Below are 19,064 nucleotides of genomic sequence, written 5' to 3' on the forward strand. Positions count from 1 at the left end.
ATTACTAAGAAAGTCTCTTGCTCTGCAATGCATCTACATTTACAGACTTGCACGGGTGTTTAGTGCACCAGAAATACATGGGCGGAGGACTTGGCAAAAAAGACTTGATTGTTTTCACTTGAACTGATCAATAGCGCCAAAAAATCTGTAGGGGTTATAACTATCCACACTGCAAGGATCTCTTATCATGTAAAATTTGAGTGTGCAGCGAGCTGTTAATGAAAATCAAATTAATTTTATGTTCAGACAACCTCTTTACGTAAACATTGCAATATCTTTTATTTGTTAGCTATTTGGGTTTTGTTTGGTCTTTGTTTGGTTTTGGGTTTTTTTTTTTTTATATGAATCAGCTTGCTCTCCTTCCCCCAAATCAGCAAGGATGATCTATCTATTCCAAAGAGAAGAGCAGATTTAGAGTAGCCTAGAAGAAAGCAAATAGCTGAAGAGATGAGTTTCAGACCTGGAGGCGTAAAAGCATGCAGCAAGGCAGATGCATAGATCTCTGGCTTACAAAGCCAAGGAGGACTCCACTATAAGTGGAAGCAAAAGAGATGATGTTTGCAGTGCTGCACATGTTTAGTCCATTCAGCGAATAAATAATAGTCAGATCAGTCTACTGGATGTGATGAGTCTGCTGGGATATCTACACATGTGCAAGAAACACCCTTCTTTTATTAGGGTCAGAGAAGAGGAATCCTGAAACTCCCTCTTTTTGTGACTTGGGCTCGCAGTCTGGAAGAGATTGTGTTAGAGAGCCTCAGTCTCTGGCACTAATCAACCCAGCATCTTTCCTGAGAGGTAGAAGAGTCGATAACCATCTATACTGCCCATAGAACACTGATGGTAGTCTAGCAGGCTCACTGATCAGCCAGGCTTCTGAGTAATATTCAAAATGAGACAAAATAATTAGCTCCAGCTGTAGATTTTGAACATACATCTAAATAAAGCATCTCTGTTTAAAAAATGCCCTCCTGTCAATGTTGCAACGGCTTTGCTTGACAAGCCTGTTCTCCCTGGTCTCTGTATGCCTGACAGCCCTGGTACTGCCAGCTACTCTGCAATCACTCCCATTTATTAGCTAGAGGCTGACAAATCCATTGAATTCCACTCAGCAATAAAGCATGTAAGGAGTGACAGTGTCTTCTGCTTCTGGGATTACTCGCTTACTTTGTTTTTGAGCAGCTCTTGAGTGCTTTGCTGGAGCGAACCAAGCCACACAGCACCATCCAGGATCTGACACTGCAACTGCAGTCATACGTCCAGTGCTCTATACAGAGTTTCATTTAGAATAGGAAAAGGTGATGAATATTCATAGATGAGTTGATAAATCATGGACAATTTGAAGGAAAATGATCAGAGGAAGAGTTAGCCTGGTGTGATCTACAAGCAAACAAAGAAAAACTTCAAACCAGATGTTTTAAGAGATCTTACTCTACACAGAATACACTAAAGAGAAATAGTCCTGGTTTGACAGGACATGCTGGCACAGCCTAACACACTGAGATGACAAATTTAGGCTAAAGATCAAAAGTTAACAGTAAAATCAGTTGGACAGAAGTGCAGACACTCAAAAGAGGCAGATGAAACCACAAGATCTGCAGCTATGCAAGAACCGGTAAGGTAGCAGAGGACATGAACCAGGGCATGGTCCCACAAATGTAGGGGATCCTTTTTCTAGATCACCCAGGTTGACGTTCTATTTTTCCCTATCCATTGATAGACCAAACTTACTTCCATTGAAGTCAGTGGGAATTTTGCCACTTACTTCCCAGGGAGCAGCAGCCCTGTGATTTGGCTGTGTACAAGTTCAATTAAAAAGTCTATGAATCACATCATTCTGCCCTTGGCAGCTGAGACATGAAGACAGCAGGATAGGAAAAAGCAGCTCAAGCAAATGGATATAATTTTTCTATTAATCTTTTTTTAAAGGAAGATACTCAGCATAGCTTGCTCCTTTTTTCCTCCCGTTCTGTAATTAATAACTGCCTGATGTTCAAAAAAAGTACACAAGATGCTAATATGTTGTTTACTTTTCCCTATCTACAGGTTTAATCCTGTGAGATTTATTCACCATTCCTCATTCCTATACAGAAATATTGTCTTGTTCAGGGGTCATTCAAGTCCTCACTTAGCTCAGTTTTGACAGTTAACTTGGGCTTTGGCTAATGGCACACCCTTGTGAACAGGGCATGGGGAAGCCTCTCAGGAGTACTTCTGTCAGCTTTGATGATGCCAGTGAAGCTGACTAATTGCTCAGATTGGAAACAGACCTCTGCCCTTCCACTGCCTCTGTGTCATGAGCACCCAGCAGGTTTGAAACATACCATTTTATGTGCATGCCTGCGTTGTAGACTTGGGTGTGTTGAAGTATATTTGCAAAAAAACCACCCTGAGAACGAACTGCAGTTATGCAAAAAACCTTTGTGTGCAGTATTTCCTGAGGAACGTAGGAAGGACACAGGACAGTGCCAGCGGATAAAGAGTGATGTTCAGATGGCCTTGGCTCAGCTCCAGCCTTCTTAAATGCCAAAGTACAAGTCATTAAGAAGGTGCCAATGTAGGTCAGTAGACAGATGACCCTGCTGATTCCATTAACACTACATTCAAAACTGAAAAAAAAGACCCAACCCAAGCCTGAAAAACACAAGGCTAGAGGAAAAGGGTACTGACTGAACATAAGTGAACATGGATGGGGAGTGCCTGTCTGATCAGCCTGTGGAGAGGCATTCCTGTGGCTCAGGGATGCTGCTCCACAAGCCAAGCTACCCCACATCCCTATCAGATCTGTCTGGCTCACCTCCACTGCACTGTATGGTGCCGTCTCGGGCGAGCCCCAGCACTGACATCTCAGATGCTCAAGGCAGTTGGGTGTTTGGCTCACACTGATTTCAGTGAGATTTAGGCACATAAAGCAGGAATAACTTTGGATAACCTGTCCCTTAATTCCCTGTCTGTAAAACTGAGATATTTGCCTTTTCCTATACTGTCTGGTTTGATCTGTAAGACGTTTAGAGTACTTTCTTGCTTTGTGCGTATGCAATGTTTAGCACAGCAAGGCTGCGGCCCCTGAAAATGCTCTGTAAACACAAACCAAATGCATTATTAGTAAAAACAGAATACATATTTTTATTGCGAATCAGCACTGACCTGGAAATAAAACTTCCCTAAGCCTTCAGAAGCGTTTTAGCTTCAGGTAAGTAACACCAAATGACTCCAAATGTAACTAGGGTAGTTGCCAATTGGGTTGACTCAAAAGTACTGCAAAGATATTTTCAGAAGTGTTTTTCTAGAGATGAAATACTACTCTCTGCCTCTTTCTCCCACAGAATCCATATTATGTAGCAATGTGACCTTGTCATTACATACTAAATTTATAGAGGTATTAAGATAACTCTACCTCTTATAAGAACAAAAGCGTCAGAGCCACACCAAATCTTCACCTGAGTGAAACCCACTGATCCAAAGATGAACCAAGGGAATGTGAGATAAAACACTCACTGCAGCAATAGCCAACAACCTATTTTGGCAGAGAAATATTTGTAGTTTTTTTCTTTTACGAAGGCATCAAGTCATGAAGGGGAGACTAAAAATCTTCAATTCTGTAAACCTCTTTACACACAAGACCTTCTTCATGTTTGTGCCATGTGTCCTTGGTAGTCTTCTTATTTAATACCCACAGTCCACACTCTCTTTCTGTAACACACATAATCCTTTGATACTGCATGGAGTAGAGTTCAGGAGTTTTACAAGCCAAGACATTTTTAAGTGATTATACAGTGAAGTAGAATTTCCTTTGCCCACCTGCAAGAGCTGAAGAATTTCTGTGATTGTAGTTCATTTTTTAAAGTTTCCATTCATGTAGGGTTTTTTGTTAAAAAAAGCAGCACATTAAAGGGATTCATATATGTCTGCTACTTAAATCTTCAACAGGTCTCACAGTGTGCCACTCTGAAGAATAAATTTGATTTCATTTGAAACAATCTGCTTGCTACATGTATTTGTTTTAGCTGTAAATTGTTTTGTTACACTATAAACAAACAGAATATAGGAAAGGAGAATATCAATTACACATGCAGAATTTTTCCTGTAATAACATCACCACACACACTTGCTTTTACTGAAGTAGCAATCTGTTCATTTTCATTAGCAATATCATGCTCTTAACAGCTATTAAAATCACTTCTTGAGGATCAAATTAGAACAATTACATGAAAAAAGAAACCCAAACCCTTCTAAAACAAAAACATTCTCAGTCTAGACATGTAGTAGCAAGATAGTGACAAACATTTTCAGACCCCATGGCCTACTCCCTAAGCCATGCTGTCCCTTGTTAACAGAAAAAAACCCCCTCAGATTAATCAAAATAATATCTATCAATCAGAGAATATTCAATTTAGAAGAAAAAGAGAAATTATTAGCAATGTCATAAAATCACAGCTGGTAAGTTGAATGTCTGCAAGGATTGCAGACAAAGAAACAATGCTCAGAACTCTAAATTAAACACAAATAAAAGGCCTCATGGAAAATTAAGAGACGTGCCCCTACGTTTAAAATAAAACGTATGGAATAGGATGTTGAAGAAACTATCAAAAGCAGCAACCATGGAAGAAAAATTATTACAGGGTACATAAACACTAGTTAGAGGAATAGCATGGCCTTCTTCCATCTTGGAAGGCTGTTATGTTACTAAAAGGCAGCAGTAAAAGATCAGAGCATTGTTAATCAGCATGAAAGGAGAATATCAGCCAAGAACAGCAAAAAATAAATATATTTTTAATGGCTATTAAAAATCGCAGGTCTTCTGGCCAAGTAGGGAGTCTGGGATGTCTGGTTACCTCACTCTAACAGGAGACACAGTAATTGAGTTTACCCTTTCATGCTTACACAGACAAGGCCAGTTTTAGCAGCACCTGAGGTATGCAGAAGCAGACAGGGAAGCCTGGACAGCTGCTTTGTCTGCCCTTTTGGTGTTGTCTTTGGTAGGCAATGGCTTCATCTCTTTGTATAGAGCAGCTGAATAACCCCAAGATGCTGTGGCATTGAACCACCATTCGTAACAACAGCTAAAGTCCACAAAGCCTAAGTTCCCCCTGTGTTTGATATAGTAGGTAGATTTCTTACAACATATAGAATAACTTACATAATTTCTATGCAGCGAATACCATGCCTACATGTTTTCAGCTGCGGTTGGGCTTTTAGAGGCACTTAGACAATAGAAAAAAATGGAAATCTTAACTGCTGGGAAGGCTGTCAGTAGAGTTCAGTGATGAGCAATATGAACAGCAACACATCAGTGTTTCAGTAACTAAGCCTCACAGATCAATGATGTACCTGCTGAAGGAGCGGGATGTGGAGTCACCATGTTAAACAAAATACAATCTAAATCCTACCCTCCTGGAGGAGGATCATGCTGCTGGAATTTTGTATCCCTTGTAGTATTTCAGGAGCTGCCAGACGTCCCTCCAATGAAGCTTCAGGCTAGACTGACTTACACCCAAACACCATCTCGCTAAACATTTTTGTCAGGAGGGCATACAAAATGAGATCAGACTGCTACTTAAAGGTATTGGGGATTGCTCACATACGAAAGAGAATTGTTCTGCATGTTGTGACTTTCCTCACCCACTTTCTAATGCAGAAGTGGATCCATCTTTCACAGGAGTTTCTGAAGTGAAATAGAGTTAAAAGGCTTATTTCATAGGAATATTCAATAAACATGATGAAGTACCTTACACCGCATACCAGCTATTGCTTCAGTGGGACTTACTGCTAAATATATGACACTGTGACCAAGGCATAGCACAGACCTGATGATACACTACTCCAGGGAAACTGAAGACTGAAAAATAAAAACCATCTAAAACATGATATTTCTGGTGAATCAAATGCCAACAAACTGTCTCATCCATGGGTCATTTAATATGCAATTTCAAAGCAGATGTGTTTTTTCTAATGCTATTCACAGATCTCTCAAACTGCAAATACAATTCCATTTGTTGCTCAGACTTTTTCCCAGCTGAAATATAACACTGATACAAGTCTGGGTGTTATTTTAGGATGTCTCTAATATTTTTATTTTTATCTTGCACTGCTTGTTAAAGTTTCTTTGGCTCCCATTTAGACATCTGTGGAAAATACAAGTGGGTTTACATTTCAATAAGAAACTTTCATTGATTGTTTTTTCTCCTGAATGAAACCTGTCCTCCTATTTTCATGTTTTCATGGGAGGAAATCCAGTTTTCTTCTGCAATTCCTTATTTTTGTTTGGTTCTTTCTGAAACCTTTAAATTACCTCTTATTCTTTAACTGGTTGGGAGAAAGGAAGAAGGATTCTTTTTCTCACCTCCTGTTTTGTCTATTCATTCTTAGCAGGATCTCAAAATGTATAGATTATATTCACAAGTAATATATTGTGATATTTTTTACTCAGGTAGCAATTACTGAGACAACTATGGATTTTTAAAACTCCATCTGTTGTTCGAGCATAAAATTCAGAGGTAGTGATTGCATTGATCTATGTGAAATGCAGCATACTTTAACCAAAGGCAGTTCAAGAAAGCAGCATTTAAGATCCATGGTATATTTCAGCTGGGGTTCAGGGTCTGGATCTGAAACTGAACCAAAGCCAAGAATAATGCTCCATTTATTTCCATGGCTTTATTTCTCATTTAAATTAAAAAGAAAAGGAAAGAAAACACAGAAGTGCTTTAAATCTCACAAATTGAATGTAATCAGAACTGTAGAGTATAATCCCAGAGGTTCAAACTCAGGAACTAGAGCTTTAATTTTCAAATGCATGGGGTTTACAGTGCACTTAAGATGGTCCAATCTAGCACTTCACTGGATTATTTTATCTTATTTTTTAACATAAGATAAACTGTAGGTCATATGGTCTTGCTTAAAACAAACAGTGTTGGTTGTACAGTGTTAAAATCAGAATAAGTCTTTTCAGGAGCAAGGCATTTTGGCAATTTCTGTTACATGTCACACAGGCTACAAGGATCTGCTACATATAACATTTCTTTAATTCTTAGCACCAGCAACAGGTTACTCTTTGACAGCTCTAATTTCAATTCAGTTTTGATGAATTCTCAAAGCTCTCCAGAGCTACAAAATTCACAGCATGAGATTGGATATCTTTTGGAAATAGACTTTACCACCTGTTTTGTAGGACTTCATGAAGTCTGGGGTTTTTAATAGCACCTCAGGACCTGTGCTTTCAATCTTGATCACAACCAGAAAAGCAAAGAAATTTTAGAATTGCTTCAGCATCATTGTTTTATTCAGCTGGAAATAACCTATATTTTGCAGACAGAAGCACACGGGAGTTGGTTATGCCAGTTCATCTGTCTATGATCTGTATCACCTGACTCCAGTGCTTAATAAAAAAAGAAAAAAGTATTTTATATGTACTTTTAAAGGTGACTTAATGCAAAATCCTATCACTTTCTGTCTGCTTGGGCTGCTCTCATCCCTCCTCTGTAGGATGAAGGCAAAGATTGCACATTCTCCTGCTTTTTATGTTCACCTGCAACTCTGAAAAGCATCTGTAGGACAAAACCCATTTGAACAGAGAAAAATTTGGCTATCCTGATAATATAAGTCTGTAAAAGAAATCTGGCCTCGGAAAGGAGGTGAGAGAAAAGCTAGGTATTTTTCTTACTCTTTTTCTCCATTTTTTCCTGAAGAAGGCTAACTGCACACAGAGAAGCACATACAACCAAAGCCTGCAGACTCAAAAAGAAAACAAGATTCGGGGGAATCCTGTTTGAGACAGGAGTAAATGTGGAGCTCCCATGTGATTTCGATGACAGCACGCTGTTTGCTTCTTTGGGTTTCTTACTGAGATCTGAAAACAGAGACAAGGTTTCACAGTTTTCACTTCATGAACATAGTATGGAAATTTAAAAATATGGTAGATCCTGTGGGAAAATAAACCTTTACCTGTTCTGCTGCTTTAAAGACTTTCACCCAATTTATTCTGATTGTTTGACTCTTATAAATTAAGAATCAGATCGACAACACCTAGTAAATTAGTGTAGCACTGCTAACTAAGTCAAGTTCATTTACAGGAGTCCAGATCTGAATCCTCTGTTGCCTTAAGTAGTAAGCAATTTCCCCAAGCTGTTTAATCACTTTGGAGTGTTAGGATATTTTTGCACTCTATTAATGAGATTAGCTTCATTAGATTTATCTAAAGTTTCAAAAGATGATGTAATTCGAAATGACTAAAGCAATAAAATTGAGGAGGTTAATAAAAAAAAAAATCCTAGCAAGTTTGCCAGCATTGTAAAGTGAAAAAGAAGCAGTCAGAACTGGCAAAAATTTCAACATGGATGAGGCAGGTTGTGACTGAGAAATATGGAAAATTATTTGTCCAACTGCATAATGACTTAATAAAAATATGTACTTTACACAGTGCAGGCTACTATATCACCATTTATGCTTGTAAAAACAATCTCCTTTTATCTCTCCAGGCTGTGGAACATCTGGTAAGCAGCTTCCACTCTGCATTCTTTGTTGCCCACTAAAACTTTAAGGTTTGAGGAAAACCCATTACCCAACTTGCCCCTAAAAAGTAAATATTTTAAGACATCCACCAAAACGTCAGAGGATAATTCACGTATTTATGGACATGCAATTAACTTTGCAGTTCAAGCCAATTCTGCCTCAAAGGTTCTGCATCTGATGGTGGGAAACCTGTTATTCATGACAGATGGATGGGAGGAAAGATAGCCCTTCTCAGAAGGAACACTTTTAACAACTTTTGAGAACTGAGCCACACAGTGCAACTCAATCAAATGCAGTAAGAAGATCTGAAGATTGAGCTTCTCAAAAATATTTCCACCATGACTATCTTTGGAGGGGAATTTTCTCACAAGTATCTTCTTTCTAGCGCTTTTTCATTCTCTTTCTCATTGAAAAACTCAACATCCAAACTCTAAAACTTTTCCTCTCTGGCCTGGCACGTCAGCATCCCTCAGGATGGTTGTGGTCTTCCCCACTTCCCTCAGCCAGCTTCTCTGGTCATACCTACAGGTGACATGAGGAGAGCTATGGGACAACGATGGAGCTGAGCTTGCAGGCCAGATTCAGAAGGTCTCCTTTGGAGCTTAGCCTGATCTTGTTAAAAAGTGGAGGACACAGGATTGGAAAAATATTATCCAGCCTGTTCTTGAATCAAACCTACAGATTTAGTGCAGCTACAAAATCCCCCTTCCCGCCCCCCCCCACCCCCAATATTTTTACATTCCCTTTGCTCCAGAGCAGCAAGTTTTGAAACACCCCTACTTTTTATGTGGTTTGACATTCGCCCAACTTACTTTCAGCTCACAGAGTAGCTGGATGCCATGAGAGAATAGGAGACATAGACATCTCTGTAGCAACTTTGCCTTCCAGGCACGCTGCTAAGCATGTCACCAGGGCTCAGTCCTCACCATGCTCAGCAGGATCTGAGGCCAGTGACCTGTCCAGGGCTTAACCAGCACAACATTCAGACCTGCCTGTGGCCAGCCTTTCCAGAGGAGCCCATACAAGGGATCTCAATGGCTTTGGGCTTTCCCCTCCTCCATAAACTTCTAGAGCTGGGCCTGGCTTCACACCAGAGAAAGTTTCTAGTGATAGCCTGACAAAAAAAATCTATATGAGGGCAGTTGCTTTGACAGGAAAATGTCTGAGTTGCTAACCATAGCTGTTAGGAACCTGGGTGGGATAAGCCAAGTAACGGCATGGTCCTAAGGATGAAAGGATTGGAGTTACATCATTTTTTAGACATTGCAAAAGGACACTGAAGCATAAGTCTGAAAAGGTTTGTTTTAAATTAGCATTGAAAACATATGCACAGGTCCTAAATTGAGCTCTTATGGCTCATACGATTTGTTATACTGGCACTTCCCGCCCTGGCTTTGTTTAATCTTACCCAGATGTGCCGTACTACAGAGACCCGGACATAAGGCGCGCACATTTACCACTCTACCCCAGTCCTGCAAACTGTCCGACAGGTGGGATCACTGAAGAGCAATATATCTTGGTGGTACCAAATAAAGACTAAGAGGGAGGTGCTCTGGGTCAACAGGAAGATGCGAGGCAGGGAAAGGAAGTTTTACTTGTTTCAACAACTAAGTCACGGGATTCCCTGGAGGGAGCCCATGATGCCAAAGAGAAGGTATAACCCTCTCCCATGAGCACTCTCCATTCCCGTACCCCCATCTCAACTGCCTCCTCCTTCCTGACTTTGAAGAGGAGAAAGGAAGAAGATCTCTCTCTTGTTCTTTCTCTTGTTCTTCTCATGAAACAAAACTCTCCCTCTTCCTCCTGACCTGCGCTGTGGATGAAAAGGGAGGATGAATCCACAACATCCCCTCCCCTGGGAGTCCCAGGCAGGGTAAGGAGGCATTGCTGGCATGGGTTTCCTTGTTTAACTTTAGGCACACAGGATTGAATTTATGTTCTTAGCTTTTAGCCTGTTTCTTTTTAAAAGAACATACTGGATAAAAGTCATTGCCTAGGGCAAAAAAAGACACTGGGCTTTGAGTTTCATTCAACTTATTAGTCCAAGCTGACTTGTGGCATAATTGTAATTGTTCCAGCTATCTGGTTAAATGTCCAGCTTGCTCCGGTTCTGTGGCTGTTTCTCCTCAGAGTAACTTGTAGCTGTATAGAAAGGGTACGAGTCTCAGCACTTAGAGTAGACAAGGAGAACTATTACAGTTAAGCTCACGGTTTCAGTATTTAAAGGGCTGGGTGTTTTTAATCTACATATACTGCTCTTAAAAAGTTCTCCTTTGCCATTATCCCTTCTAAATGACCTACTGAATCCAAACATGTAAAAAAGAAAAAATCGGCAGAGAATGGTGGCAACAGCAAAATGCTAACAGAGAAGTAACAATTTACCTGTAAGGAACAACCAAAACATTAGAAAATGGGATCTAGCTAAATAAATAAAGTGAAGCTTGAGCTGAAGTTTAGCCTGCAACAGTCCTATAGACCTAGAAAAAGGACTCTAGGTCTGTTAGCATACCTCCTGGGAAAGCAGCAAGTCCTGGGCAGAGGGAGCTGGGATGCTCTGTCTCTTTTTGGGAGCCAGGGTGGAGCCGGCTTCTCGGCAGCACTCATCTCCCTTCCCACATCTCCAGGAGACCTCTCTAGGAATGCCGATGGTGGTTTTCAGGCATCTCTTAATTTGCAGACTGGAACATTAGGCTGGAGAGGCAGAGTACATTAAACTGCCTTAAATCCTACTGCCAGTAGGCTGGTTTTTCTAGCCACCATTCACAGGCCTTTTCAAAGTAGTTCTAAGATAGTCCAGAGGTGGAAAAGTGCTGTCCTTGGACCCTCACTTTTGGCAGCAAGGGAAGGAAAAGAAAAACAAAAGCTGAGAAAGCATGCATCGATCACAAGCGAAAGACCAGGATAGGCAAAGGTTCACAGGAAGTTCTTAGAGAACTTACTATCCCCCTGCCCAGGAAGGTGTTTAGGATTATCCTAGAAGCTGCACCAGCTGCTTTTGTGCCAAGAGAAACTGGCATAGGAAGATGGACAAGATGGTAGAGTCTATCAGAAATGCCAGAAGGTGCCATGCAGGGAGCCCTGTTTCTTATGGTACCAGACTTGTATGGAGTCAGAGGTTTGTTCAGGAAATAAACTTGCTGTCATCTAATGACAGGGACATAATGAATTCTGCTCTACTTCAACCTCTCCTGAAACAGAAATTTCATAACCTGCATGTACATGGAATAACAAAGTACCCAGAAAATACAAGTGAGAAAGGGTACATTGCTCTTGAATTAAATGAAAGTTAATTCAGTATTTTCAAAGAAAGCAACAGCAGCCCTCTTCAAAGCACAAGTATCTCGCCAAGTGCCCACAAGGATGGTCTGATGAGGCGAGAGGTCTTTGTGATTTCAGGATTAGGCCCTTTGGGAATGAATAAAATAGAAGGTTGTGTTATGCTGATAATATTCTTCTGTACATTTCAGTCTCCATAATGCTCTGGACCCAAAGCATTTAATTTAATTAGGGATAGAACAAGAAGGCCATGTTATGGTTTTGGTTTTGAAGAACTACATTAGTCAGGTTGTGATTTGCACAACCCAGATCGGGCATGGTTTAAATCCAGGTTCCATTTTTAGCCAAACCACCAAAGTCCAGAGGGGATAGAGGGCCCAGATCAAAGGTTTGAAGTTCAGTCTCATGTCTATAATGGACAAACTGGAGTGGTTTGTGTTTGAATTTTGCAAAACCTCATCACTCAAGTTTTGGTTTTGCAAAAGCAAAAACAACTTGGAGCTGGTTTGGATGTCATTCCATTTTATCTGAATCATTAAATTTGGGGGAGGGGATGGGGTTGCTTAAAGACTCCATTTATGTCCTATCTCCAGCTTTAACAGCGTTATTGTGACTTTTCCTGTGATTTTTCAGGAGACAGAAAAAAAAAAAACCACCAGCCCAAAAACCGAAGAAATTAGATTATGAAGTCAGTTTAGGACTCAGTTTTTTAAGATGCTAAGCAATTCTGCAAAGTATTGAGCTAACACAGTTGCCAGCACCTTTACAAGGCATTGAGGGCACATGGTATTTTGTATGGGACTAAGCCACTGGCATTTTACAGGTCAGGCCTTTGACTGGCAGAGCTGTCACTATGCCTCTGAAGATTAATAGCCAAAGATCTGCTCCACTGAACCAAATTTCGCTGTTGTAATCAAGCATGTAAGTCCCATTCATGAAGTTAGTCAATTTGGATAGAAGTAATTGGAACACTAAAATGTTAGAGATTTAGAAATTCAGATGACATTTGAAAGAGAGAATTCGTATTCTCTGAACTGAAAGGTTAACACTGTCCAGTACAGGATATGCATTGGGAATCATTAGAAAAAGAACATCTGATTCTCAGTTATGAAACAACTCATTTACACAATGCTATTCATAGCTTGATTCAGTAATGTTTTATTATTCCTCCTTTTTATTCTGGCTCTGTGTTGATTTTTCTCAAATGCAAATTCATATATAAAGCAAGTTGCTGACATTTTCAGAAATCAATCCTAGTTGTGTCCTCTAGAACAATTTTTGCTCCCCCTTTTTGATTGCTCTATTTTCAGCAAATGAAAAATGTTTAAAAAATGTATATTTAAATAAATATAGATATTTGTCAGTGTTGTTAAGAATCAGACTGAAGCTGTTAAATTTAGGTACTTTTTTAATTTTGAGTAGAACAAATGTCAATACATGGTTCATTGAAGATACCTCCTTTGCTCAAATCAATGTTGGATCAGTTCTGTAGTCAACAATTACATGTCTGTAGAGTATCAGAAAATGGGTGAGAATATGTTAATGAATGGTAAAATATTTATGTCATCTTCTTAATAGTATTTGATCACCAGATCCCTCTTCCTATATCTCTGCATTCAAACCCTTCTTTCACACTCAAGCCCTGCCTCTTAATTTTCCCAGTTGACTGCTTCTTCTCCAGATTCCAAGACTTGATGATGTGTGTGATGAAGCTCTACCACAGACCATGTAGTAGAGCTGGGCCAGTGCAGACATCAACTTTCCACAGTTTCCTCTCCAACCTCCTCAATGCATCCAGGTTTCCAAAATGCCAAGATCTGTAAAGGAGCATTCTGGAAGACAGAGGAGATTGGAGACACCTGTGCTCATTGTCTTACTATTCATTCTTGGTCACTGTTAATGACTTTGTAATACACTAACAAATCTTATAGTAAATTGTCTTATCTATTTTCTGACTTGTCTGGGTCTCTCTTGCATATCATAGAATCATAGAATCACAGAATAGTTAGGGTTGGAAATGACCTTAAAATCATATAGTTCCCACTCCCCCATCATGGGCGGGGATTATACATTCTTTTCTTCTTTGTCTGTTTTGTCTTTTCTTTACCTTTTTTGTTTTTTCATTGTCACCTTCTCAACTAACTTCAGACTATTCCCTTTTCCCTCCAGCTCTTACCACAGCTCCCCCATATCCTCTTTCTCTCTTCCCATCCATATATCTATGTCCTTAATGTCAAATGCCCATCTTGCCCCCTGCACATGGACTCATGACCATTATTACACTGTTGTATTATAATGACAGCAAATTACTCTAAGAAGTTGCATGCCCCCTCCAAGGATTGTGGCTCCCAAGCTTTCTGTATTTGTTTCACACACCACATTCATCTCTGCAATCCTCATCTGTATACTGAAAAAGTTTTTCACTTAAAAGTGTCCTGAATCCAGTTTTCAAAGACTGGAAAGCAGTAGTATGTTTTTCACATTTTGTGTGAAAAATACATCTAGATATATGTCTGAAACAGAAGCATAACCATATGTCTTCCTGAGTGCAGAATAGTATTTTACGTTGCAGTTGTAAGCTCTGCAAATACCTTGTATTTCCTACAAATACCCTCCTACTAGATATGTACCTAACCTCTAAACTACAGCTTTGAGAGTAACAGGCTATTAGCACCCTGCGTACTTTAGCCTGAGACCCTACAGCTCCTGTTGAATTTGCCCTCAAATACACAGTGAACCTCACAGTGCCTTTCTGAATGGGGCATTGCCTGTTGGTAAATCCTTTATTATCTGTGCTGTGGAATGAGGTTGGAGGGGGAAGCAGGTTAACTCAAAAGAGCTGCTCTGGCTGTCCTGTGATCAGCTTCTGCTCTAGCAGCTATTCTCTTATCAGGAAAAAAAAAGTTTTCCTCGTGGTTTGTGGTTGCTTGTTGTCTTCAGGCCCTAGACCTTATTCCTTTCCTGCCAAAAGGAGGTTAAGAGCTCATTTTAACTGGCGGCGAAGGTGGGATCAAAAGTATCAGAGACTTTCTGAAAATTATTCTCAAAGAGAGGATTTCCCAGATAAACAAAACCAACATCGGGTTGTGATAACTGTATACTCCTTTCCCACTTAATGTTGTGAGAATGAAAGAAACTCTCATGAGGTACTGCTCATTATCAGTTCACAGATAAGAGCATGAAAACTTTTAGTCCTGTGCATGCTGGGGCTGTAGGAATGGACTGTCTTGCTGAACCAGAACAGGATGCTGATGAATGCCAGGTGACGCGTGCTGCGTGTTAGTGGGAATGGGGAAGTGGGTGATCACATGGAGACAACCAGTGTTTTAAAACGAAAAGTTGTGATACCTGCTGAGGGGAAAATGCTCCTTTGTAATTCCTCAAACAGAACCCATGTTTACATTTCTGGCATAAATGGCTTACCCATCATGAATACTAACCCGTATTTTTGCAGTTTCCTACCTCAGCCCCATTCAGACTTCCAACAGCACTCCAGACTCACTATGGAGTAGACCCAGAAGGGAAAAAAAAACCCAAAACCAAACAAAACCAACACACACACACAGAGGGGAAAAAAAAAAAAAAAAAGCATGGATAAGCAGCAAAAGCTTATTTTTACAAACGGCAAAATCAGAAAAACAGAAGTCAGGGAAGATTGCCCAAGACCAAAAATAAATCCCAGGTTTCAGGGCTCTTACTCAGTACCCTGAACAAAATTTCGCTTTTCTAAACTCATGTTGAACAACTGTCCGTGGTAAAATGATAGTGCCAAGAAGGGCATTGCGTTTCCCCAAACCAAATGTTCAAAAAACTTTTTACTCCCATTGTAGTAATGAGGGATACAAGAGAGATTTGTTGGGAAAAAAAGTCAAAGCTTTAAGATGAAGGGGTGTTAGTTTGGCAAATTTTGTCACGAAGGGTTGTGGGAATTATTTTTTCTGCCTATAACTAAGGAAATGAAATGCAAACAAGTCTCCTTTATAACTCATTTGAGATTTTTAAGCACTAAGAACTCAAGAATTTCATTACTAACATTCCCACAGCAACTGTAACCTGTCCATACTGCACATGTATATGGCACCATAAAAGCTAACACTCCAGACAATAACAGAAGATTTGTGAACAGTACTTGTGTACTGTGGTGGTTATTGCAGAAATTAAAACGCTGATTTCCATCATACATCTTGTATCAAAATGTCAGCCGGAAGGCTGAAGTAATGTTGGATAGGTTTCACTTAACTGTTAAGGCACTCTCTTAACTTCCTGGGAGAAATTCCCCTCTCTGCATTGTCCTTGAACCTTCTCCACCTTTACCCATGAACCCTCTCCACCTTCTCGCACCTTCTTGTTCTTGGTTATGTCCACTACTATAAGCTATGAGATGAAAATCGCTGCAGATTTGTTGAATGCAGAGGAGGATGCAAAAGGGTGGTAGCAGACCTGCTGGAATACAGGAACACAAGAGGCCGAAACAGAGGTGGCATCAGTCATGTGTACCAGCTCTTTAGTCCTACCTGCACATTTGAGGTGTTAGATCATCCTGCTACTACAAAAGAGAAGCTTCCCCCTCAGGCTATGGGGTGAATTCCTCTCTATTTTGCACAAATCCAGCATTTAGGACAGTTAATCACAGTGGAAACAGAGCTGTGATGATTTTTTCACATGGCCTCAAGGTTGTGTTTGGTTATCAGGCAGGAAGTCTTGCTCAGTGCACCATATTTAAAAAATAGTAATAAACCTTCTGTGAAATGTATAGTATATAATGAGCAAGCCATTGTGATACCGTCTTTCACCTCTGTGATAGCAGCTGAGCTTGTGGAAGCCGAGTCAGGAAAAAGTTGTCTTTATGTATGTCTCCAAGAAGCACCATCTGGCATCCGCAGCTGGAGAACCACTGCAAAGCTTGTCTTGGTATCACCGTCTGCCATCTGGAGGCAGAACAGCCACGTAACGTGTTCAGGCAATAAAATTCCTTGAGTCAAGCCAGGGTACTTGCAGGAATTATAGCGTGAACAGTGTATAGGTCCCGACCTGCCATGGAGGAAGGCTTGGTGCTGAAGCATACAGCTGGCAGCTGGCAGGAAGCCTGCTTCTCCTTCACCCATGTTCCCACTTTTTTTGCTCATCCTTCCTGAAACATGTCTGCTGCCTTTTGCTCTTCTGCTCTCTCCAGCACTGCTCCCAGGATGGGTTCTGCTGAGCATCTGGCTCACTCCTCTCCTCCAGAAACAGTTCCCACCAGCTAAAACAGGCAGACCATTATAATCAGGACCACATGCAAAGCAAACTGAGAAGATCTCTCCTATTTACAGTGCACCTCTTTGTTCTGGCGTACTGCTGGGGAAGGGAGTTGTAGACAGGGAGGAAATCACTGCAGGTCGTGGGGACAAGGGAACTGGTAGCTTGTAGGGAAGCTGAAGATGGAACTTGGAGTCAGGGAGCTCCAAGTTGAGTTGGCAGCGGAGCAAGTGGAAAGATGAAAATATGGGAGACTCCTGTGTTTTTGGCAGTTGTGGGACTGTCTTTGGCTCAGAGCACAGTACATGACTGGCACAAATAGCTATTTGGAGGAACAAGGGAAAGAGAACACTGTATATTTCACATACAGTTTGACCCTCCATAATCAAATTTATTAATAATAACCAGCAAATAGCTGAGTACTAATGAAATGATACAGAACATGTTCTGTGGAAATTTCTAGGCAGCACCAGAACTCTCATGCTGAGTTCTGTAAAACACCACTCTTTTAAGGAGGAAAGAAGCCATTCGAAAAACAGCCTTCCCGTCCTCCCATCGGTCAGATGCAACAGATGGATTCAGTTATGGCAAAATCAATAGAACGAAGAAAGGAATTAAAAGTAATCAGGTAGCTGAGCACTAATACATCCAAGCAATAGAGACAAGGCAGCAAAGGAGGACATATTGCCAGTGGCTGGGAGCTGAACAGGGGAAATGTCTGAAGGGGAGGGAGGAGGAGAGGAATTTGTGGGAGAGAAATAGCAAAGCAGAGCTAGAGACAGGCTCCCAGACCTGGAGTTTCCCCAAGCAGCTCTGTTCAGTGGCACCACAGAGGCACTGTATAGCTGCTCACACTGGGGAGCAAGCTTAGCTGGCCTCTGCCATGCAACATGGTTAGGCAGATTCCCCTAGCAAACCCTACCTTGCATGGTGCAGGACAGGCAGAAGACCTTGGGCCTGAAGGTAAATCTACGTACAAATACCTAACAGGAATACAGAGGAAAGTTTGAGAAAGACAAGCCCACTGAAGCCAAAGATTGTAAGCAGGAGGGAACGACAAGTAGCATACTTGAATCATATAAAATAAAGTCAAGCTCCATGAACTGGCATTCAGTGATTCTTACACATATGGTAATCCATGACCCACATGATGGAAAAGGTCAGAACAAATTATCGTAACAGTCTCTGCTGACCTTGCCCTTTATGAATCTCTAAATTATGAATTTACATTTGAAAGTACAGCCCTCTCTCATGTCCAGCAAGACACACTGTGGCTCCAGCAGCACTTTAATGGCGAGCCAAGTGGGAACCACACAAGGAGGATAAAGTCATGAACAGCCAGGCACTGGGGCTATTGCAATCACTTTTTATGCTACTATTTAGGAAAATCTTAAAGGTTCTCAGTACTTTTTCCATATGTGAAAAAAATAGCTGCAAGATTCGGGTCTCAGCATGGGGACGAGTATCCAGGCCTGCCTGGGAAGGTTCTGCTCTGCAGCTGGTCATTTTGCACAGCTTATCTCACAGCCGCCACGCAGTTTTGTCAGCACAGTGCTGCTTCCTGACTAGAGCACTCCATGAATCTTATGTACTGTCAGCGTGTCACACAGAGAGGATTTTGTTTATATAGACACATGCACGTGTGACAGAGCTCCCTGGAGCTGTGTGCATTATAACCTGTGCTTTGACTTTTTCCCTTAGCTGGCTTTGATCACACTGTGAGATTTTTGTTGAGGACGTGCTATATATGCAAAGTAGATTTTGGGCAGCATGATAAGGATAAAGCAGTGGGATGCTAGATGAACAAACAAACAAACAAACAAGCAAACAAACCCCAAACCGCTACTAAAAATTTGATTTTGCTGTCATATGATTCTATTTTGGCTTCTGTTTGCAACATTTAATGATAACCACACTGGTGGCTGCAAATTCCCCTCTTTAACTTCACTGTGTTCTTCCAGGTCATCCCATAACCCTCTTTTCTCTCCTTCATATTTTCCCACATAGATCATTGCATTTGCAATTGGAATATTGAAAAT

This window comes from Strigops habroptila, chromosome 6, assembly GCF_004027225.2.
Source record: "Strigops habroptila isolate Jane chromosome 6, bStrHab1.2.pri, whole genome shotgun sequence".
Lineage (NCBI taxonomy): Eukaryota > Metazoa > Chordata > Aves > Psittaciformes > Psittacidae > Strigops > Strigops habroptila.